This window comes from Dendrobates tinctorius, unplaced genomic scaffold (assembly GCF_039654945.1).
Source record: "Dendrobates tinctorius isolate UK_male_01 unplaced genomic scaffold, ASM3965494v1 ptg000036l, whole genome shotgun sequence".
In the NCBI taxonomy this organism is placed as follows: domain Eukaryota; kingdom Metazoa; phylum Chordata; class Amphibia; order Anura; family Dendrobatidae; genus Dendrobates; species Dendrobates tinctorius.
The window spans coordinates 28,942,544-28,963,782 of NW_027361704.1; positions in this window are offsets into that span (position 1 = coordinate 28,942,544).

Below are 21,239 nucleotides of genomic sequence, written 5' to 3' on the forward strand. Positions count from 1 at the left end.
TAACAGAATCACCAGCCTAACCGCAGACTCTAGGGTACTCAAAAGAAGGAAAGAATTGTAAAAAAAATTTTTAATATGGAGATGAGCGATTTTGCCTTTTTTAGGGTCAAGTCGGGTTTCATGAAACCCGACTTTCGCAAAAGTCGGGTTGAACGAAATCGGCCGACTATAGGGAAAAGTCGGAGGTCCAACTGAAACACGAAACCCAATGCAAGTCAATGGGGAAGCAAAGTCGGCAGGTAGTGGGAGTGGCTTTAGGACAATTCTTTTTGTGTTTATTCATTTAAGACAAATTAAATGAAGATAATAATACCAAAGAATTTGTGTTTGCAATCATTTTCAGGAAGAAACTGAGTATTATCTGATAGAATTGCAGGGGTGTCAATACTTTTGGCCACAACTGTGTATATATAGGGGAACTGGGTCAACCATACCATATACCGGGTGAGTCATAAAGGACGGACGTTTTTAAACTAATCATAAAATCGTTAAATATTTATTAAATATAAATGTATTCACAGATTTGGTTACGTATACTGACAAATATTTGACAAATTCAAGTGTGGAAAACAACATCTGCCATGTGGTGGCCATTATCAGTGATGCATTTCCAAAGGCGTTCTTGGAAGTTGGCATCAACACGTTCCAACACAACTCTGTCGATTTGGGCAACTTCCACTCGAATAGCTTCCTTCAGTTCTTGTAATGATCGAGGCTTAAGCTTGTATACACGTGATTTGAGGTGACCCCATAAGTAATAATCGCACATGGACAGGTCTGGGGACCTAGGAGGCCAATTAATATCGCCAAACCTGGAAATGATGCGACCAGGGAAGAGAGGGCGAAGAACGTTCATTGTTGCTCCGGCTGTGTGGGCCGTTGCCCCATCTTGTTGAAACCACACACTAGAGATGGGGATATGTTGCCGTCGTAACTCAGGAACAAAGAAGTTATTTATCATGGCGATATAACGTTGTGAGTTCACGGTAACAGTATTGCCATTATCGCCTTCGAAAAAGTACGGACCGATCACGCCATATTTGCCCATAGCGCACCACACCGTTACCTTAGGGCTGTGCAGCGGTCGTTCATGTAATTCTTTCGGATTTTCATAGGCCCAATAACGGCAGTTCTGCTGATTAACCATGCCATTGACATGGAAATGAGCTTCATCACTCATGAATAAAATAAGGTTGTCGTTTTGCTCAATAATTGCTTCCATCTCATGTGCGAACTTCAGTCGCGCTGCGTAATCCCCGCGCTCCAACTGTTGCACAATGGCCAATTTATAGGGGTGGAAATGCAGGTCTAAATGCAAAATACGCCTTACTGTACGATTACTGAGGGCAAGTTCTAAAGAATGTTTCCGAGCAGATCGACTCGGACTACGCAGCATGGCTTGCCTGACGCGTTCCACATTTTCAGGGGTACGTGCCGTTCGTGGAGCCCCCGGTGGTCGTTTGTTCATTAGTGTACCTCGTGTACGGAGTGCTTCAACCCAACGTAGGATAGTGTTACGAGCGGGAACAGCTTGATTTCTGTGAATATTGAAATGACGCCGAAACTCACGCTGAACGGCTGTGATACACTCATTATTCTTGACAAAACTGTCGTACGCAAAAACGCGATGTTCTATCGTCCACGGCACCATAGCTTAAACTGAAACTAAAATAAAAACAATGCTTTCACCTCACAAACATAACCCCGCCTCCCGCACATCTCTACCTCCACCTGGTGGTGAGTTATAGCCACTTCAAATACATCCGTCCTTTATGACTCACCCGGTATATGGGAGAACTGGGGCTATCATACTATATATATATATATATATATATATATATATATATATATATATATATATATATCGGAGAACTGGGCCTATCATATTATATATATGGGGTATACTGGGGCCATCATACTATATGTATGGGATGAACTGAGGCCATCATTCTATATGTGTGGGGGGAACTGGGGCCATCATACTATATATATGGGGAACTGGGGCCATCATACTTTATATATGGGGGAATTGGGGCCATCTTACTATATTTAGGGGAACTGGGGCATCATACTATACATGGGGGGAACTGGGGCCATCATACTATATATATGGGGGAATTGGCGCCATCTTACTATATATACAGTAACTGGGGCCATCCTACTATATATATGGGGGGGAACTGTGACCAACATACTAAGCCACAAAAGGACATTGCTAAAGAAGGTGGCTGTGGACACACAGACGTATCCAGGATATGGGCTACAAGTGTCTCATTCCTTGTGTCAAGCCACTCATGAACAATAGAAAAGACGAGAAGCGCCTTCCCTGGGCCAAGGAGAAAAATAACTGGACTGTTGCTCAATGGTCCAAGGTGTTGATTTCACATGAAAGGATGAGAGGCACAACAGGAGTCCGGTTGCCACGAGGGCATTGCCTTCCTCATAGGGGATAATGTCAGGCCTGAAGCAAGGAGGGATCCCCTGGCCAGGTATACACAGCATGCAACACAGATCCTGCTCTAGGCCAGCAGGGGGAACTCTGAACCTGACTTGAGGGGAGCTGCTCTCTCTGGTCAGGAGGAGGAAGTTAGTTAGAGTTTCCTCTAACTAAGTGCTGGGAACTGGACGAGTGAGAAGCTTGTCCCCAGACTAGAGTGCATTCTGAGTCAGAGAGGAAGATAAAAGTATAGGGAAGCTTGGGAAGAGGAGTTGTGACCACGCTCATCCCCGAGCTCAGTGCTAGAACTGGACACCAGAGTCTGTGGCTGCAGAGCACTACAGTCTCATCAGCTAAATCCGGAGGACAGATTGCAGGTCTTCTGGCCCCTATCACACACCTGAAGGCACAGCAGCAGGATAGAGCCCGGAGATGCAACAAGGAGCGACTCCTGTGGAAAGCTCAAGCTGCCTGTCATGCGGGTAACGTTTTCTAAAAGACAGTGAGAGGAACAGAGGACTGAGCAGAGCTTTAGGCAGCAAGGACCTCAAATAGAGCAGTGCAGTAAGGAGGCCTCCAAGCCACCTGGCTGAGTGAATCCTAAGTTGCTTCGGGCTGCCTGGACCTTCATTGACACCTGTAACCAGTGCTCCCATCGGCACCTCTATAAATTCAGTAAAGGTAAATGAAATACAACCCTGATGTGTCCTCAGATTTGTTTGCTATACCATCTGCCCTGCACTACAACCACCATCATCTCATCACTTACACATACAATTACCCTGGGGCCTAGCTCTACCTGTGGAGAGCTGTAACAACTCTGCTGCATCACCATCAGCCCCAGCGGACTCTGAAGCAGGGTCGGCTAACACCTTATTTGCCGAATACAACAGGTAGCATCATGAACTAATTTCCTTTTAAATCATCCACTATAAACTTTATTGAACATTTTCATTGGATGCCCAGGGCCACGGACCGGGTCACCGCTATCGTGACACTTCCCCTTTAAGAACTGCCTGGTACTGAGTTCCCCACGGCCCTGGTGGGCGCTCCATAAGCTCAGTTCTGGACTGATATCTCTGTAGTAAGCTGGGTTCTGGTCTGATATCACTGTAGCAAGCTCGGTTCTGCTCCCTTATCTCTGTAGTAAGTCCGGTTCTTCCCCCAAATCTCTCTAGTAAGCTCGGTTCTGCTCCCATATCTCTGCAGTAAGTCGGTTCTGCTCCCATAGCTCTGTAGTAAGCTCGGTTCTGCTCCCATAGCTCTGTAGTAAGCTTGTTTCTGCTCCCACAGATCCTTAGTAAGGTTTGTTATGTTCCCATATCACTCTAGTAAGCTTGGTTCTGCTCCCATATCTCTCTAGTAAGCTCGGTTCTGCTTCCATATCTCCGTAGTAATCTCGGTTCTGCTTCCATAGCTCTCTTGCAAGCTTGGTTCTGCTCCCTTATTTTTGTAGTAAGCTTGATTCTGCTCCCATAGAGCTGTAGTAAGCTTGGTGCTGTTCCCATATCACTCTAGTAAGCTCGGTTCTGCTCCCATATCTCTCTAATAAGCTCTGTTCTGCGCCCATAGCTCTGTAGTAAGCTCGGTCCCGCTCCTATATCTCTGTAGTAAGCTCGGTTCTGCTCCCATAGCTCTGTAGTAAGTTCGGTACTGCTCCCATAGCTCTGTAGTAAGCTCGGTTCTGCTCCCATATCTCTCTATTAAGCTTGGTCCTGCTCCCATAGCTCTGTAATAAGCTCAGTTCTGCTTCTGTGGCGCCCCTGAGGCTCAGTCGCCACAGAGGTACTGCACCTTTTCCTAAGGTGTGGTGCCCGACCATACAGGTAAGTTGGAGGCTCTTGATCACGCTCCAACACTTGCACCCCACACAATAGAGTAGTTCAGCACAACCACATTGCGGCTCTTTGCTTAGAGAGAGGCAGAGCACCTTTGGTGGTTCCCTGCTTGGAACACTAGTCGTGCTGGGAGGTGGGTGGAATTCAGAATATATACTGTATATGAGTGGGATGGTTTAGAATGACAAGTCAGTCTGACAGGAGGTCAGTGAGGAAGGAAGCCACTCGGGAGGAGTGGGGATCCCTGGAAGAAGGGATGGAGGAAGAAGTGCTGCAGCTGCCTCAGTGACCTGAGCCAGCTGGCACGGGAAAGGAAAGGAAAGAAGGAGAAGGACGTTGACCTGAAGCCTGAGCTTCCATAGACGGGAAACGACAAGCACGGAATGTAGGAGTAAAAGGGAACGCAGAGGACGTGGGTTAGAGGAAGAACCCTGCCTAGAAGTTCTAAGCGCAAGGCCGGCTCCCGGTCCCCGAGGTTGTACGAACGCTAATGGTTCTGCAGCAGACACCGGTGGAGTAGTGGGCTGTAAATGCACTACTCCCATCTAAGACTTGAGGGCACAACAGCAATATGGATAGAGAGCCGGGACTTAGGAGTAGAGAGTCCCCGAAGCAGGCTACAGCTGTCTGCCGTGCAAGTAGAGTTCTTGGGAACATCTGTCAGGAGGAACTTCAGTGTAACACAGTACTGAAGATCTTCACACTTAAAGGCGCTATAGAAGAGACGTTCAGGAAAGGCACATAAGTTGGCAGAGTGTGGAAGGGAGCTTTCCATCTTGCCTGGAGGTTGACTGAGTGCCTCACCCGGAGGACATGGCACAGAAGCGGGCACTACAGACTGTGAGTAAAGCTTTGGAACTACATGCCCTGGTGTCCTCTATTCCTTCCTGCGTCCGTCTGCCTGACACTGCTACATCCCCTGCGCCAGACACTACATCACCTAAGTTTCTCCACATCTACACTGCTCTGGGACAACAGCCCTGTCTGTGGAGGGCTATACCATCATTGCTGCACCACACCTTCTGTCCTGGAGGATCTGCATGCAGCGTCGGCTTAACACCTCCCTTGCCGAACACCACAGGTAGCGTCACAAACTATTCATCTAACTGCATTTCATTATTCACATCTTCCTATTTCTTGGGCGCCCAGGGCCACGGTCCTGGTTACCGCTGCTGTGACACGTCCCACTGACACCGGCCCGGTACCGAGTACCCCACAGCCCTGGGAGGGCAACCCAACTTGGCGTCACCAACAGGATGAGGAGACCCGATGCCATTGGGTTCTGTGCGGCCGGGATTTGTTGGACTTAAATCTTGTGACAATGTGCAGAAGACCCAGTTTGATAGACTGTGAAATGAACATTAAAAATGGCCGTTAGCGTGGAGAAGAAGGGCGTGAAGAGATGGGAGGTCCTAGGAAAAGACTGCGAAGAGTCTTGGGCCTCCCCTGCCTGAATTACTATGTAACAGCAACATGGCCCCCCCCTGAGGGGTTCGTATACTGGCTTGGTATGGAGGCGCTGGAAGAAGACACTGCCCCTGGAAAGAGGGGCAGAAGCCAGTGGCAGGAAAGGGGCTGAGAGAGGAGGGAGAAGAAAGCCAGAACGCCATGATGAAAAGAGAAGAGAAGACAGAAAAACGGGGGGAGGAGAAGTCACTTACCCCCAGGCCGCCCCTGCGAAGGCTGCGACCGCTGATACATCCTCTGCAGCGGCTGCCACCACCTTACAACCGATATTGCCATTGGGTAAGTCCCGTTCAGAGGAGATATATGAGGACTCTGGAGCAGAACGGAGGGCCGGGACCACGTCTCCGTCTGGACCGGGCGCTGTTGCACCGGCCTCCACCGATGATCCCGGCCGAGGCCGACCTTGCCCCTGCCCAGATTCAACTGCGGCCCATCCCATTATCAACTCCGAGAGTTGCGGCTGCCACTGTCCACTACCCTTTGCTGGGACCGGAACCTCGCCTGGAGGCACAAGGTACGATCACCGCCCCCAACCTGACCTTAGTCTTGGGAACGAAACCCACAGTTAGGAATGGCCCAATTGACCTTCGCCAGCAGCCTCAGGCTGCAGTGCTGCCAACCGAGGTCCCAATGGACACCGAAGAGTCGGATCCCGAGGAACCAGTGACAACGCCGGCTGAGTCTCCAACGGCAGCAGAAGAGCCATCGGAGGTGGCGGATTTGCCGTCCCCACAGGCAGTAGACGTTTCTATGGCCCTTTCAATTACCCCGACCAGTCCCTATCTCTCCCTGTGGGAGGCAGAGTATATGCGACTAGCAAGTAACCAGCAGGATGAAGACACCCAAAGTATTTCATCTGGTAGCAGTACCCCAGCAACAGCTTCCAGAACCCCAGGAGGGGACCAGCACTAAAATTTGCACTAACTCTCGTGACCCAGGAGGGTTTATTTGCACCGTTGTGCCTCTTGTTTTATTTTTGACCATCATGGTTAGTTTTTGCTTTCCCAGTGTTGCCCTGTGTTGTTGGCAGCCTTCATATTGAACTAGCGATCATGAACTGGGAGTGATCCAAAAACTTTTATTTGTAAATAGTTGCACCTCTTTAGGTGCCCTCTCTTGGTTTTACATATGGACACTTTGCGAAGATTAAGTCTACCTCATTGGAGCATGACTCCAATCAAAGGGCACTGCAAGACATCCCGGCTGTGAGCGGTGTCCAGCACTTACAAGAATTATTGTTGAAAGTTTTAACGTGAAGTATTTCATAATGTGTCTTATGATAGCTTTTATATAGAATTAGGAATGTTTTGATACAGAGATGAGAGATTTGAATAAAGAATTGAAAAAGTATATGATGAACCAGGCATCACGGTTGTCACTTGAGAGAAGGTAGAAAATGTGCACTAGAGAGAGAAAAGAAATGTGTACTAGAGATGGAAAGATGAAGAATACTGAAGTGATAGTGAGTAACAGATAATAGCACTTTGAAATAAGTATGGTATGGAAAAATTGCACTTTTTGACTTAGAATTTTAGGTAGTTAATCAATAACTGTTTGTAACGTTCAAGAACGAGTGCCTCTCATATTGGAAAGTTTAGTATAAGAAAAGTTTATTCAGCATTGCAAAAATTTGTATGTTCCTGTGCTGTCAACTTTGCTTACCTTGAAGCCCGCGGATGTGCTGTGTTTAACGTGGGGGTATGTGGTGCCCCTGAAGCTCAGTCACCACAGAGGTACTGCACCTTCTCCTAAGGACCATCCAGGTAAGTTGGAGGCTCCTGACCACACTCCAACACTCGCACCCCACACAATAGAGTAGTTCAGCACAACCACATTACGGCTCTTTGCTTAGAGAGAGGCAGAGCACCTTTGGTGGTTCCCTGCTTGGAACACTAGACGTGCTGGGAGGTGGGTGGAGTTCAGAATATATATATGAGTGGGATGGTTTAGGATGACAAGTCAGTATGACAGGAGGTCAGTGAGGAAGGAAGCCACTCGGGAGGAGTGGGGATCCCTGGAAGAAGGGATGGAGGAAGAAGTGCTGCAGCTGCCTCAGTGACCTGAGCCAGCTGGCACGGGAAAGGAAAGGAAAGAAGGAGAAGGACGTTGATCTGAAGCCTGAGCTTCCATAGAAGGGAAAGGACAAGCACGGAATGTAGGAGTAAAAGGGAACGCAGAGGACGTGAGTTAGCGGAAGAACCCTGCCTAGAAGTTCTAAGCGCAAGGCCGGCTCCCGGTCCCCGAGGTTGTATGAACGCTAATGGTTCTGCAGCAGACACCAGTGGAGTAGTGGGCTGTAAATGCACTACTTCCATCTAAGACTTGAGGGTGTGGCGCCCCTGAGTCTTCGGTCGCCACAGAGGTACCGCACCTTCTCCTAAGGTGTAGTGCCCCACCATCCAGGTAAGGTGGGAACTCCTGACCACGCTCCACACCTGCATTCCACACACAGGATAGTTCAGTGCGGCCACCTAACAGCTTCAGGCTGGGGGTTAGCAGAGCACCCCTCGTGGAACCCTGCTTCGTAACACGAGATGTGCTGGGAGGTGGGTGGAGTGAGATGATATAAAAGAGTGGGAAGAGTGAGAGTTAGGGAGGAGTTGGTTGGTTAGTTGGAGAGAGAAGAGAGAAGATGGGTGTCTGAAGGACGTGCTGCAGCAGGTCCCAGTGATCTGAGCTGCTGGCACGAGAAAGACAGAGAAAGAGATTGATAAGATTGATAACCTAACCTTCCATAAGAGAGATAGAACAGATCGGAATGAAGGAGAATAGAAGGACGGTGGAAAGCTGGTTGAAGAAAGATAGAGAACCCTTCCAGTCCAGAGAGCGCAAAGGCCGGGGCCCGGTCCCCGAGGTTGATTGGATCTTTATGTCCGGCATCAGACACCGGAGGAGTAGTGATCCGCTAACGCCTTGCTCCCATCATAGACTTGGGACACAACAGCAACTGAATAGAGAGCCGGGACGCAGTGAGGAGTCCCCGAAGCAGGCTACAGCTGTCTGTCATACAAGTAAAGACTAGGAATACCTAGAGAGAGGCATTCCAGGGTAACTAAGTACTGGAGTGCTTTGCACCTAAAGGCGCATTGGAGGAGTCGTTCAGTAAGGTACATGTTGGCGGAGTGTGGAAGGGAGAATCCTATCCTGCCTAGAGGTTGGCTGGAGCCCTAACCTGGAGAACACAGTACGGAGGCAGGCAGTGGAGTGAACTGCAAACAGTGAGTAAAGCTTTGGAACCGCATACTCGGGTGTCCTCCAGTTATTCCCGCACCACTACACCTGGGTACCAGTCTCCATACCATTCTGCGCCTCTCCTCATCCATTGCACCTACACTGCCCTGGGACTACAGCTCCACCTGTGGGGAGCTACACCATCTTTGCTGCACCACACCATCAGTCCCGGCGGATCTGCATGCAGCGTTGGCTCAACATCTTACTTGCCAAACACCACGGGTGACGTCACAAACTATTCTAATAAACTTTAACACCATTAACATCACCGCCAATGATATTGGGTGCCCAGGGCCACGGACCGGGTCACCGCTGCTGTGACACATTCCCACCTTGACACCGGCCCGGTATCGAGTACCCCACTGCCCTGGGTGTGCGAGGGCGACCCAATTTTGGCGTCACGAACAGGATGACGAGACCCGATGCCATCGGGTTCTGTGTGCCTTGGATTTACAACTTTTGAAAATGTGCAGAAGACCAAATTAAATAGACTGTAAAATGGACATTAGAAATGGCCGCTGGCGCGGAGAAGAAGGGCGTGAAGAGATGGGAGGTCCTAAGAAAAGACCGCGAAGAGTCTTGGGCCGTCCCTGCCTGAATTACTATGTGACCGATGCATGGCCCACCCCCCCGAGGGGTTCGTATACTGGCTTGGTATGGAGGCGCTGGAAGAAGACGCCGCCCCCAGAAGGAGGGGCAGAGGAAGCCTGTGGCGAGCAGAAGGGCGGAGCAAGGAGAACACCAGAACGCCATCATGAAAGCAGATGAGAAGACAGAAAAACAGGGAGGGGAGAGTCACTTGCCCCTAGGCCGCCTACGCGGAGGTTGCGTCCGCTGATTCATCCTCAGCTGCGTCTGCCACCGCCTCACAACAGATATTGTCATTGGGGCAGCCCCGTCCGGAGGAGATACATGAGGGCTCTGGAACAGAATGGAGGACCGGGACCGTGTCTCTGCCTGGATCGGGCACGTTGGCACCGGCCTCCGCCGTCAACTCCAGCTGAGACCGACCTGGTCCCGGCACGGATCCAACTGCGGCCTACTCCACCAGTCACTCCGGGAGTTGCGGCTGCTGCCATCTACCACCAGGAACCGGAGCCGGAACCGCGGCTGGAAACGCCAGGTATGATTGCTACCCCCGGTCTGACCCTGGTTTTGGGAGCGGAACCCACAGATAGGAACGGGCCCACTGACCTTCGCCGACGATCCCCGGCTGCAGTGCCTATGGGGGAGATGATCAAGTTGTTCCTGGCTGGTGGCCTCGGGCTGCGGCACCATCTCCTGAACTTCCTATGGAACTGGAGGGACCCATATCCCCACAGACAGTAGAAATCTCCATGGCCCTTTCCCTGGGCCCCACCAGTCCCTATCCCTCTGTATAGGTGTTACATCTGAGCGCAGGAGAAAAAGATCTATAAATTTTGGGGTCCATTTCCTCACCTCTCGCTACTATGTATTAAAAATTTGTCCTAAAAAATGACTCTTTTGTGAATTTTTTTAATTTTTTCACACGTGAGCTGAAAAGACTCTTTACACTCATAAATTAATTCTTTAGGGTATGCAATTTAGAAAATGGGGTCAATTGTAGATAGAGTTGAGCGAAACGGGTCGAACATATTCAAATTCAAATTCAAAAGTCGCTGACTTTCGCCAGAGTCGGGTTTCATGAAACAAAACCCGACCTTAGCGTGAGGTCGGCCACGAGGTCGGCGACTTTAGCGCCAAAGTCGCGTTTCAAAAGATGCTTTAGCGCCCTTTTGCAGCCAATCAGGAAGAACGGACACTGTGGGAAACGTGATGACATAGGCAGAGGTCACCACCATCTTGGAGAAGGGCATGCAAGTGATTGGCTTGCTTTGTCACAGGGGGTATAAAAGGGCGTGCACGCCGACCGCCATGTTACTCATGCTGATCTCAGAATAGGGAGAGTTGCTGCTGCTGCTGATTCTGTAGGGAGAGCATTAGGGAGGCAAAAAGAAAAAAAAAACTGCTTCTGCTGATAGCGCTTTTCACTGTAGTTACTGTGCAGTGAAAGGTGAAGATTTTTGCTTTTGTGCAGCAGCGCTGGTGGTGATTAGCCTGCCTTTTATGGCTAGCTGCATTGCTGTGTGCACACTGGTGTTCAAACTGCTTTTTTTAAAAGCAATCCAAATTGTATTGTTTTGTCCTGGTGAGGTAGTGAGCGTTCATTTTTTCACACACCGTACAGCGGTGTACGCTCCTCACACAGTACCGTGTAACGGCTGTTATCATGGCCAAATTGAAGCTATATACGTGTGTGACTCTGTAAGGAAAAGTTGAGGAGTTTGTCCGTTCTTACCGACCTACACCTTATAGTTTTGTCCATTTTTCAAACAGTTTAGTATATTTGCTGTTTGATTACATTCAAAACTAGAGAGAGACAGCGTGCGTCAGTCCGTATACAAAAACACGGAGCTTGACAATTTTACATACAGAGTACAGTGGTGTACGTGTACGCTTCTCTGTCAGTACCGTGTAACAGCTGTTATCACGGCCAAATTGAAGCTATATACGTGTGTGACTCTGTAAGGAAAAGCCGAGGAGTTTGTCCGTTCTTACAGACCTACACTCTAGGGAGATTCCAATTCTGCCCAATTCTATATACACCTTGTAGTTTGTCATACACTAGGCAATTTCTGCCTGTCACATTGCGGTGTAATATACACAGGGCCTGACAGAATCCAACTGTGTCCTGAAGTCTAGAGAGATTCTAATTCTCACCAGTCCTCTATACACCTTTCTTACACCATCCAGAATCTGTCTGTCACATTGCGGTGTAATATAAACAGGGCCTGACAGTGTCCCACTGTGTCCTGAAGTCTACAGAGATTCCAATTCTCACCTGTCCTCTATACACCTTTCTAAGACCATCCAGAATCTGACTGTCACATTGCGGTGTAATATAAACAGGGCCTGACAGTATCCAACTGTGTCCTGAAGTCTAGAGAGATTCCAATTCTCAACAGTCCTCTATACACCTTTCTAAGACCATCCAGAATCTGACTGTCACATTGCGGTGCAATATAAACAGGGTCTGACAGTATCCCACTGTGTCCTGAAGTCTAGAGAGATTCCAATTCTCACCTGTCCTCTATACACCTTTCTAAGACCATCCAGAATCTGTCACATAGCGGTGTAATATAAACAGGGCCTGACAGTATCCAACTGTGTCCTGAAGTCTAGAGAGATTCCAATTCTCACCTGTCCTCTATACACCTTTCTAAGACCATCCAGAATCTGACTGTCACATAGCGGTGTAATATAAACAGGGCCTGACAGTATCCAACTGTGTCCTGAAGTCTAGAGAGATTCCAATTCTCAACAGTCCTCTATACACCTTTCTAAGACCATCCAGAATCTGACTGTCACATTGCGGTGTAATATAAACAGGGCCTGACAGTATCCAACTGTGTCCTGAAGTCTACAGAGATTCCAATTCTCCCCACTACTATATACACCTTGTACCTTGTTTTACAGGACCATAGAGTTGTTGGTTTTTTGGGGACATTTTCCCCAAAAATGAGGAAGTGTGGTGGAAGAGTCCGTGGAAGTGGGCGGGGGTTGGCAGCTGGTAATGATGGTGTTGGTGTTGGTGGTGGATCTGCTGGTAGTGGCAAAAGCAAAATAGCACCTAATGCAGGAGCTGTTGAGCCTGCGTCATTGTCTGCCTCCACAAGGCCTCGAAGGCTCCCTTTTCTGGGAGTAGGTAAACCGCTTTTAAAGCCGGAGCTTCAAGAACAAGTTTTGGCTTACATTGCTGACTCAGCCTCCAGCTCTATCGCCTCCTCTTCTGAAATTTAAAAAAATAAAAGCACTGAGTCGTCATTGGAGGCTCATAGTCATGAACCACAACTTTCCTTGTGTCCTTCACCCCAACCAAAATCGAAGGATGCGGCAGGCCACACTACAGATTACTCCATGGAGCTGTTTTCACATACCATGCCTGGGTTATCAAGTCAAATCGTGAATTACCCAGGCCAAGATGAATCTGACATGGAGTGCACTGATGCACAGCCACTGATAGATGATTCTGCTGGTACATTCACTCAGAGCACTACATTGTCCTCGCAGTGTACTGAGCCAGAATCTGACCCTGATGAAACTCAGGTCACCCTTCCCATATACTGTACCACCTTACACGGTGACAAAGAGGAAGGTGCAGATGAAAGTGCAGGTTCGGCCCACCCGCCGTCAGACACACCGCCGTACTATGAGGGGCCCTGTGCCAGTGCCGTCGCCAACGAGTGGGCCCCCCCGGCTTGCTCAGGATCACAGCACTTGCAAAGTTGAAATACTTACCTCTCCCTGCTCTACCGTCATGACGTCTTCCGCGTTTCCCGACAGTGATATTCTGATCAGAGAGCACAATGACATCACGTCTGTACGCCCAGACTAGTACAGTTATTCCCTAGTGAGAAGACTTATTTGAGGAGACTTATTTAATTGTTTTCAATGTTGGGACAGCAATTTTTGGGGAGCACTATACTCTGGAGAATGATATATGGGGCCCACCATACACTGGAGCATTCCAAACGTGGACATCAGACACTGGAGCAGCATTTACAGGGCCCATTATACACTAGAGCATTAGAAATGGGGCCCATTATATATAGAGCATTATTTGGGCCCATAAGACAGTGTAGCTTCATCCATGGGGACCAACATATACTGTAGCATTATGTGGAGCTCATCATATACTGTTTCAAACATTATATGGGACCAATGATTCTGTATGGATAAATATATGGGTCTCATTACTCTGTATAGCGCACTATGCGGTGGTCATAATACTGTATGGAGTAATATACTGTCCGTTTTTGGATCTATTGGAGAATTTAAAATGGATATCAGTCATGAAATATAAAATGTGAAGTATTTTTCATTGTACTATACCGCTATTTCTCTGCCGTATAGGAGCCTCATGAGTTGTGCTATGTGTTAAAGGGGCGCTCTTTGGGCCAGGGCACATGAAAACCTGGAGCCAGCCCTACCCCCCCACAAATTTAGCCAAATAACCCCCATTTTTCAGTGCGTAACTAGTATTATGAAGTAAATTAAGGTTGAAATGCTTCAGTAATAAGAATTGATGTTTTTGGCATTCAAAAGGGCACTGTAGGTGTGTTTCCTGTCCTCCACTCCCTGCCGACTTTGCTTCCCCATTGACTTGCATTGGGTTTCGTGTTTCAGTCGGACCTCGACTTTTCCCTATAGTCGGCCGATTTCGTTCGACCCGACTTTTGCGAAAGTCGGGTTTCATGAAACCCGACTCGACCCGGAAAAAGGCAAAGTCGCTCATCTCTAATTGTGGAGTTTCTGCTGTTTCGGCATGTCAAGAGCTCTTCCAGACAAATTTATGTTCCAAAATGCAAATAGTGCTCCTTCTCTTCCAAGCTCTGCTGTGCACCCAAATGGTAATTTTCTACCACATATGGGGTATCGGCTTATTCAAGAGAAATTACACAACAAATTGTATGGTGCATTTTCTCTTTTTATCCTTCTAAAAATGCAAAATTTGGGAGTAAACACAAGTTTTGTGGTAAAAATATGATTTTTTATTTTTTCAGCTCAACGTCATAAACTTATGTGAAGCGCTTGGAGGTTCAAGGTGCTCACCACATATCTAGATAAATTACTTGAGGTGTCTATTTTTCAAAATGGGGTCATTTGTGGGGGGTTTCCACTGTTTAGGCATATCAGGGGCTCTTCAAATGCAACATGGCATCCACTACTAATTTCAGCCAGTTTTATGTAGCAAAAGTCGAATGGTGCTCCTTCCCTTCCAAGCCCCGCCATGCACTCAAATAGTAATTTTCTACCAAATATGGAGTATCGGCTTATTCAGTAAAAATTGCACAATGAATTGTATGGTTTATTTTCTCTTTTTATCCTTTCAAAAATGCAAAATTTGGGAGTAAACACAAGTTTTGTCGTAAAAATATGATTTTTTATTTTTTTGGCTCAACGTTATAAACTTCTGTGAAGCACCTGGAGGTTTAAGGTGCTCACCACATATCTAGATAAATCCCTTGAGATGTCTATTCTTGAAAATGGGGTCACTTGTAGGGGGTTTCCACTATTTAGGCATGTCAGGGACTCTTCAAATACAACACGGCGTCCACTACTAATTTCAGCCAATTTTACGTTGAAAAAGTCGAATAGTGCTCCTTCCCTTCCAAGCCCCGCCGTGCACCCAAATAGTAGTTTTCTACCACATATAGGGTATCAACGTATTCAGGAGAAATTTCCCAAAAAATAATGTGGTTCATTTTCTCTTGATACCCTTGAGAAAATAAAAAAAGTAAAATTTTTGTGAAAAAAGTTAAATGTTCATTTTTTTTCCTTCCACATTGCTTCAATTCTTGTGAAGCACCTGAAGGGTGAATAAACTTCTTGAAGGTGGTTTTGAGTACCTTGACGGGTGCAGTTTTTGTAATGGTGTCACTTTGGGGTATTTTCTGGCATATAGGCCCCTCAAAGTGACTTCAAATGTGAGGTGGTCCCTAAAAAAAATGGTTTTGTAAATTTTGTTGGAAAAATGAGAAATCGCTGGTCAACTTTTAACCCTTATAACTTCCTAACGAAAAAAAAAAAATTGTTTCCAAAATTGTGCAGATGTAAAGTAGACATGTGGGAAATGTTATTTATTAAGTATTTTATGTGACCTATTTGTATGTTTTAAGGTCATAAAAATTCAAAGTTTGAAAATTGCAAAATTTTCCAAATTTTCGCCAAATTTCCGTTTTTTACACAGATAAACACAAGTTATATCAAAGAACTTTTACCACTAACCTGGTCACGAAAAAACAGTCTCAATCAGTGGAATCCGTTGAAGCATTCCAGAGTTATGACCACATAAAGTGACAGTGGTCAGATTTCAAAATTAAGGCCTGGCCATTAACCTAGAAAGTGGCTTGGTCCTTAAGGGGTTAAATATTGTTTCTTCATTGCTTAATAACGTTAACCACAAACTTACTTGGAGCCTCAAAAATATTAATAATCATTTCAATAGAGATACTATCCTGTCTAAAAATTATATAGAGCGTTGGGAGACAGAATTAAACTACACTACAGATGGATCAGTGAGAATATGACATCAAACATACTTATGCATCAAATATCTCCATGATACTTCAAGAGTCTTTTTATAAGTTAATGGTAAGATGGTATTATACACCAATACACTTATCCCGTATCAACCAAGATAATTCCCCTCTCTTTTGGAGAGGTTGCGGCCTGTCAGGAAATTCATATCATATATTCTGGAGATGCTCAGAAATAAGGAATCTATGGAAAAAAGCTACTAGTTTTACAATAAAGTGGTTTTTACTCCACAGATGGCACTTTTCTCCTTAGACCTTGAAAAATTTGATCCATCAGTTAAATATGTTATAATACATATTTTCCTTGTGATTAAAAACTCACTGGCAGCTTGGTGGAAAAAGGCAGAATCACCGAGTTTCTCTGATATTGTAGATAAATTACATCTCCATAATTCCATTGAAAAGAGATTTGCTATTAACAATAACTTCCTTAAAAAATACCATGTAAAATGCGACTTGTGGAATTCCATTTTTTAAATAAGTAGCATGTAAGTACATACTTGGCTCTTTCTAATTGCAATTTATTTTATGTTTCAAGTCTGGTTGTAATATGCAGACTAAGTTTAACTCGTTTCCATTATTACTATACTATGCATAATTGTGTAAACTAAATAATTTCACATTTATGAATATATTGTCTATAATGTACATAGTTTGAGTTCTCTACTTTTTATTCCCTTCCCTATCCTCATGTACCCTTCCACTTCTTTTGTCTTTGTCTCTAAACTTTTAACATTTAATAAAACTTATTTGAAAAGAAAATGTTCAAACTTGAATTTTTTTGCGTTTTTCTGCTCCTCTAATCATCCCAAACAAGATTTGAAAAGCTTGAGTTTCAAACGGTTTTAGTTCAGGAGAAAAGTGAAAACATCCATAACACAAAAAGGCCCAATAGCAAAAGAACACCATATTGAACGAACACTCATATCTCTGGTTGGAAATGTTCAAACTTGGGGGCGTGGCCTTGGCTGCACATGGAGTAGGACGTGCGGTCAGGTGAGCTCCTGAAAATCCTCACATAAATCAACCCACACCAACTTTATTCCATATATTTTGGATTTATTTACATTAAGATTTTAACAAACTACCTGTCTATTTTCAGGCCACTTTTGGCTTTATTTTGTACTCAAAATTGTTTTATTAAGACTGTGCTGCATAGCTGAGGTAATTTGGGCCTGTTGAGCCTGCTGTTGCGGAGCCTGATATTTGACAGCTTTACCCAGGATTATAATTTCCTGGTACCTTATCTGCCTTACAAGTGACTGTTTTCAAGTACCCCGGGCCCGCTTCAGACTAGGTAAATACCGGGATCCGTTACCTCAAGTATTTTTTCTTTCTACCATTCAAGCCTCCCTCCCATTTCCCGGCTTCCCGGGGGTCCCGCGGTACTGTGGGGTGAATAACTATTGTCCATATATCTCCTATAAGCCCCCTCGGTACCTTAATATCACCTCACACTCCTCCGGTAAAAACCGGCATTATAGATATTACCGTGTGCGCAGCCGCAGTTATTCCCGGTTTTGACTGACTGTCTGAAGCTACCAGGTTAAATTGCTGGCGGCGGAGGCTGGTATTTTTTCAGATCGCACTTGTCGCTGCCTCATGCGACCCCAGGAGCCCTCACCCGCTGATTAAATTGGCCCGATCATTTCCTGGTAATTGTTCCGTTCTTCGTTGAATCTGCCGTCACAGTTCTTCAGCTAGATTTACTTTTACAATGTGCATGCATACACTCTCTTCATTGCTTCAGCGCTGACAGCGGGATCCGCTTCGCCTGTACTTCCAGCTCCTTCTGCTTTAACAGTTCAGTACCAGGTCTGTGGCTTCTGCTCTCAGTGTCCAGCGGATCCACTATCCCTTACAGTCCCTCTCACAAGTCTCCACGGACTCACTACAGTATTATACAATAACGCTATTCTGCACATTCCATTGTGTTATTCATTAAAGGCGCCGTCTTATCTATTCTTACCCGGCTCCTTTATTGCATCACATACTTAAGGGTCCTGTCTGTTAGCTCACTTTGGGTGACCTGGATCATACTGCATGCTCTTGTATACATACCAGTATACATTTTTTGTACTATCCTGTACACCTGATATTCTGCAATCCTACTTCACACTTGATTGGCAACTAAATATCCTTCAGCATCATGAGCCAATCCAAGCAACCTAACCACAAACAAACTAAATCAACTCCTTTTCCTTCATCTATCTCTGTCAGGTCAGACAGGGAAAGGGGTCTGGGATGCAATTCTTCCTCGAACTCCATTAATAGACTGAGTCCAGAAAAGTCCAGATCCCCCCTCAGAACTCCCATTGTCATGGATACTTCAGTCTCCATTAAAAGGAAAACACCAGGGGCTTGGGGGGACCATAAAATACCCATGATGAAGACACCTCACATACCTCTTGGTCTTCTTCCCCTAACCCAAGCCCTGAAAAGTCTACACTCAAATTAGATAACCCTGAGAGCAATACCCCCATTAATTTGGGTCCAGATACTATAGAGTCTTACATGTCTGCTCTGGCCGACAAAATTAATAATAGCCTCAAAATTACGCTGGACTCTCAGATGCAGATTTTTAAAGACACTTTTGAGTCATTTACTACCAGGCTAGACAACAACGAGTCTAGATTAGTCTCCTTAGAAGGATCTTCTGGTGATATTCAAAAGGAAAATTCTCAGCTTAAAATGGACCTGCTCCATATGAAGCACAAATTGGTTGACCTGGAAGACAGGTCCAGGCGCAATAATCTTAAGATTAGGGGCATCCCTGAATCCATTTTACCCGGCAGCCTCGAGGATTATGTCAAGAAGGTCTTTCAAAAAATTGACCCCACTTTGTCTGCCCATGGCCTCATTATTGACTATATTCACAGGCTTCCCAAGCCCTCTCACATCTCTAAGGATTCCCTGAGAGACACCATTCTACAAATCCACTTTTTTCACATTAAATCTCTTCTACAGGCTAAAGTGAGACATAATGGTGGTTTTCCTGAATCTTATTCTCACCTCAAATTTTATGCTGACTCATCCAAAGCCACCATCGACGGCAGAAAAGCTTTTAAGGATGTCACTTCCACCTTAGGAGACAACAACATTCAGTATATATGGGGCTTCCCCTTGAAGATCCTGATACATCACAATGGGAAAACCTCAGTCCTGTTCATTCCGGAAGATGGTGACAAGTTCCTTGCTTCCCTGCACATCAAACAGAAGGTCAAACCTGCCTCTTATACTGATGCATGACCCGCTACTTGACTGAACTTCACCTCTTGGACTATTTCTGGGTAACCTTGTGTTAGTGGCTCTGCAGAACGCTAACCTTTTTTTCTCTCCTTACAGGTTCCGGTCTTTATTAGTGTATTTTTGTTTTGCTTGCTAAACTTTAATTCTCCAGTTTTCTCACCCGGTTTGTTGGCCCTCTAAATCTACCTTTTTTTTAGCACTTGTGAGGATTTCTTATGGTGTGCTCTCACGCAAACTTTTCTCCCACGTTTCAGTAGAGTCCGCTAGTGCGGCCTCTCCTTAGTGGTCCTTGGAACAACTGGCAAGCTTGTTCCATTATTTTTTGTTTTTCGTTCTACTTTAGGGTTAATTTAAGGTTAATTTGCTTCTACAAAGGCTTACTCTTGTTTTGCTTTGCTTTTTAACATGTCACTCAAGTTGGCTTCATATAACTTCAGGGGCCTTAACAGTCCTAGTGTCACGATCACGTGTGCCTGGACGCAGCGAGTACCGCAAGGCGAACCCATATGACACACGTGACCCTGGATACACCGCCTCCAGTGGGGTGAATTTAAATAATAAACACGTGCAGCTGGTTATACTGCCTCCAACTGGCGAATTTAGATATAACACGTATATACAAGTCTGGAAACCCCGCCTCCAGTAAGGCGAATTTAAACAATATGGGAAACATTAACAATGGTGGGCCCTGCGATAGGGAATAGGGAAGTGGAGCCACTGTCCCTGAGCCAGTGTCCCTGCACTCCTAACGTTCCCTATGCCGGTTCCGCACTGGGCGCGCAACAGGAACCTAAAAACCCTATCTCGCCCAGACCTAAACCCTCTCTAGGGAATTGGTCGGTGTGGAAAATAATCCCATCACTGCACTAAAACACACATGAGGAAAGATGACAAAACAGGGGAAACACCACTTAGCTTTGCTCTGTTGCATACGCTCCTAGAAACAGAGCCCACCACCTGTGTGCATCTTCTCCTCCACCCGGATCCATCACCATAACTGGATCCTTCACCATAGTGCAGCCTTGGAGCAGAGTCCACCACCAATTGCAGAAGTCCAGTTACAGAGTCCCAAAGATGAGTTCAGCTCCTGCCCAAAAGGTCTAGCATGCTTGAGTCCAGCTCTCAGCAACCAAGGCCCGCATGCTGAGTGCAACTCTCTCCATAGTCGTCACTCCACCAAGCCATGCCAGCACTTCCTTCCAACACCATAAACTGTGACTCCACCACGCCATGCCAGCCCTTCTTGCAGACCACCTAGCTGCCACTCGTCCCCTCTGGCTGGGCTGTGCAGGACTCATGTTCAGCTCCTTCTTTCACCCAGCTTCCTTGTGAATGACTAACACACAATATCACCAACAGTGATTGAACCCACCTGGCTCCCTTTTATAGAGCCTAACACCTGATTTGTAATTGCGTGCACATTAACCCTAAAATTAAGGTGCGATACCACTCACCACCACCGGGCAACTTAGAATGAAACACCACGTGTAATAATTCTAATGGCCACCGGGGGCAATCACATCACTTTGGCACCTAGCCAAAGGAAAAAAGTTCACTTATCCATTTAAACTGTCAGATCCACCTTGGATTATGACACCTAGAAAGCATTTTACAATAAGGACTGAAATCAATAGGATGCATGCTGACATTGTATGTCTCCAAGAGATGAAATTTAAGTTTCACTCCCATCCCAGTTTTGGAGGTAAGAATTTTCCTTATATGTACGAATCCTCTGGACTGACAAAAAAGGCTGGGGTCTACCCTCATCAGGAATTCAATAACCTTTGAGTTTTTGAATGAGGTTAGGGACGCCTCAGGTCACTATCATATTTTGGTTTGTAAACTAAATAATTCATTGTACACGATTGTCAACACATATGTCCCGGTCAAACGACA